Source organism: Oncorhynchus kisutch, linkage group LG9 (genome assembly GCF_002021735.2).
Source record: "Oncorhynchus kisutch isolate 150728-3 linkage group LG9, Okis_V2, whole genome shotgun sequence".
Taxonomy (NCBI): Eukaryota; Metazoa; Chordata; class Actinopteri; order Salmoniformes; family Salmonidae; genus Oncorhynchus; species Oncorhynchus kisutch.
The window spans coordinates 44,098,590-44,102,643 of NC_034182.2; positions in this window are offsets into that span (position 1 = coordinate 44,098,590).

The window sequence follows — 4,054 nt, forward strand, 5'->3', positions numbered from 1 at the left end:
ATAATATACTAATGAACTGTTTATAACATTATGACATTATGACATTATGACATTATTATACATTATAACATTATGACATTATGACATTATAACATTATAACATTATGACATTATGACATTATAACATTATAACATTATGACATTATGACATTATGACATTATGACATTATAACATTATAACATTATGACATTATAACATTATAACATTATGACATTATGACATTATGACATTATAACATTATAACATTATGACATTATAACATTATAACATTATAACATTATGACATTATGACATTATAACATTATAACATTATAACATTATGACATTATAATATACTAATGTATAACATTATAACATTATAATATACTAATGTATAACATTTTACTAATGAACTATTTATAACATTTTAACATTCACATTATGACATTAAGAGTGTTGTTTATAGAGTAGGAGATCAGTTGGTCCTGTGTGTTGTTTAGAGGGTAGGAGGTGTGTTGTTTATAGAGTAGGAGATCAGTTGGTCCTGTGTGTTGTTTAGAGGGTAGGAGGTGTGTTGTTTATAGAGTAGGAGATCAGTTGGTCCTGTGTGTTGTTTAGAGGGTAGGAGGTGTGTTGTTTATAGAGTAGGAGATCAGTTGGTCCTGTGTGTTGTTTAGAGGGTAGGAGGTGTGTTGTTTATAGAGTAGGAGATCAGTTGGTCCTGTGTGTTGTTTATAGAGTAGGAGGTGTGTTGTTTATAGAGTAGGAGATCAGTTGGTCCTGTGTGTTGTTTATAGAGTAGGAGGTGTGTTGTTTATAGAGTAGGAGATCAGTTGGTCCTGTGTGTTGTTTAGAGGGTAGGAGGTGTGTTGTTTATAGAGTAGGAGATCAGTTGGTCCTGTGTGTTGTTTAGAGGGTAGGAGGTGTGTTGTTTATAGAGTAGGAGATCAGTTGGTCCTGTGTGTTGTTTAGAGGGTAGGAGGTGTGTTGTTTATAGAGTAGGAGATCAGTTGGTCCTGTGTGTTGTTTATAGAGTAGGAGGTGTGTTGTTTATAGAGTAGGAGATCAGTTGGTCCTGTGTGTTGTTTATAGAGTAGGAGGTGTGTTGTTTATAGAGTAGGAGATCAGTTGGTCCTGTGTGTTGTTTAGAGGGTAGGAGGTGTGTTGTTTATAGAGTAGGAGATCAGTTGGTCCTGTGTGTTGTTTAGAGGGTAGGAGGTGTGTTGTTTATAGAGTAGGAGATCAGTTGGTCCTGTGTGTTGTTTAGAGGGTAGGAGGTGTGTTGTTTATAGAGTAGGAGATCAGTTGGTCCTGTGTGTTGTTTAGAGGGTAGGAGGTGTGTTGTTTATAGAGTAGGAGATCAGTTGGTCCTGTGTGTTGTTTAGAGGGTAGGAGGTGTGTTGTTTATAGAGTAGGAGATCAGTTGGTCCTGTGTGTTGTTTAGAGGGTAGGAGGTGTGTTGTTTATAGAGTAGGAGATCAGTTGGTCCTGTGTGTTGTTTATAGAGGGTAGGAGGTGTGTTGTTTATAGAGTAGGAGTTCAGTTGGTCCTGTGTGTTGTTTAGAGGGTAGGAGGTGTGTTGTTTATAGAGTAGGAGATCAGTTGGTCCTGTGTGTTGTTTAGAGGGTAGGAGGTGTGTTGTTTATAGAGTAGGAGATCAGTTGGTCCTGTGTGTTGTTTAGAGGGTAGGAGGTGTGTTGTTTATAGAGTAGGAGATCAGTTGGTCCTGTGTGTTGTTTAGAGGGTAGGAGGTGTGTTGTTTATAGAGTAGGAGTTCAGTTGGTCCTGTGTGTTGTTTAGAGGGTAGGAGGTGTGTTGTTTATAGAGTAGGAGATCAGTTGGTCCTGTGTGTTGTTTAGAGGGTAGGAGGTGTGTTGTTTATAGAGTAGGAGATCAGTTGGTCCTGTGTGTTGTTTATAGAGTAGGAGGTGTGTTGTTTATAGAGTAGGAGATCAGTTGGTCCTGTGTGTTGTTTAGAGGGTAGGAGGTGTGTTGTTTATAGAGTAGGAGATCAGTTGGTCCTGTGTGTTGTTTAGAGGGTAGGAGGTGTGTTGTTTATAGAGTAGGAGATCAGTTGGTCCTGTGTGTTGTTTAGAGGGTAGGAGGTGTGTTGTTTATAGAGTAGGAGATCAGTTGGTCCTGTGTGTTGTTTAGAGGGTAGGAGGTGTGTTGTTTATAGAGTAGGAGATCAGTTGGTCCTGTGTGTTGTTTAGAGGGTAGGAGGTGTGTTGTTTATAGAGTAGGAGATCAGTTGGTCCTGTGTGTTGTTTAGAGGGTAGGAGGTGTGTTGTTTATAGAGTAGGAGATCAGTTGGTCCTGTGTGTTGTTTATAGAGGGTAGGAGGTGTGTTGTTTATAGAGTAGGAGTTCAGTTGGTCCTGTGTGTTGTTTAGAGGGTAGGAGGTGTGTTGTTTATAGAGTAGGAGATCAGTTGGTCCTGTGTGTTGTTTAGAGGGTAGGAGGTGTGTTGTTTATAGAGTAGGAGATCAGTTGGTCCTGTGTGTTGTTTAGAGGGTAGGAGGTGTGTTGTTTATAGAGTAGGAGATCAGTTGGTCCTGTGTGTTGTTTAGAGGGTAGGAGGTGTGTTGTTTATAGAGTAGGAGTTCAGTTGGTCCTGTGTGTTGTTTAGAGGGTAGGAGGTGTGTTGTTTATAGAGTAGGAGATCAGTTGGTCCTGTGTGTTGTTTAGAGGGTAGGAGGTGTGTTGTTTATAGAGTAGGAGATCAGTTGGTCCTGTGTGTTGTTTATAGAGTAGGAGGTGTGTTGTTTATAGAGTAGGAGATCAGTTGGTCCTGTGTGTTGTTTAGAGGGTAGGAGGTGTGTTGTTTATAGAGTAGGAGATCAGTTGGTCCTGTGTGTTGTTTAGAGGGTAGGAGGTGTGTTGTTTATAGAGTAGGAGATCAGTTGGTCCTGTGTGTTGTTTAGAGGGTAGGAGGTGTGTTGTTTATAGAGTAGGAGATCAGTTGGTCCTGTGTGTTGTTTAGAGGGTAGGAGGTGTGTTGTTTATAGAGTAGGAGATCAGTTGGTCCTGTGTGTTGTTTAGAGGGTAGGAGGTGTGTTGTTTATAGAGTAGGAGATCAGTTGGTCCTGTGTGTTGTTTAGAGGGTAGGAGGTGTGTTGTTTATAGAGTAGGAGATCAGTTGGTCCTGTGTGTTGTTTAGAGGGTAGGAGGTGTGTTGTTTATAGAGTAGGAGATCAGTTGGCCTGTGTGTTGTTTAGAGGGTAGGAGGTGTGTTGTTTATAGAGTAGGAGATCAGTTGGTCCTGTGTGTTGTTTAGAGGGTAGGAGGTGTGTTGTTTATAGAGTAGGAGATCAGTTGGTCCTGTGTGTTGTTTATAGAGTAGGAGGTGTGTTTTTTATAGAGTAGGAGATCAGTTGGTCCTGTGTGTTTTTTATAGAGTAGGAGGTGTGTTGTTTATAGAGTAGGAGATCAGTTGGTCCTGTGTGTTGTTTAGAGGGTAGGAGGTGTGTTGTTTATAGAGTAGGAGATCAGTTGGTCCTGTGTGTTGTTTATAGAGTAGGAGGTGTGTTGTTTATAGAGTAGGAGATCAGTTGGTCCTGTGTGTTGTTTAGAGGGTAGGAGGTGTGTTGTTTATAGAGTAGGAGATCAGTTGGTCCTGTGTGTTGTTTAGAGGGTAGGAGGTGTGTTGTTTATAGAGTAGGAGATCAGTTGGTCCTGTGTGTTGTTTAGAGGGTAGGAGGTGTGTTGTTTATAGAGTAGGAGATCAGTTGGTCCTGTGTGTTGTTTAGAGGGTAGGAGGTGTGTTGTTTATAGAGTAGGAGATCAGTTGGTCCTGTGTGCTGTTTATAGAGTAGGAGGTGTGTTGTTTAGAGGGTAGGAGGTGTGCTGTTTATAGAGTAGGAGGTGTGCTGTTTAGAGGGTAGGAGGTGTGTTGTTTATAGAGTAGGAGGTGTGTTGTTTATAGAGTAGGAGGTGTGTTGTTTATACAGTAGGAGGTGTGTTGTTTATAGAGTAGGATGTGTGTTGTTTATAGAGTAGGAGGTGTGCTGTTTAGAGGGTAGGAGGTGTGTTGTTTAGAGGGCAGGAGGTGTGCTGTTTAGAGGGTAGGAGGTGT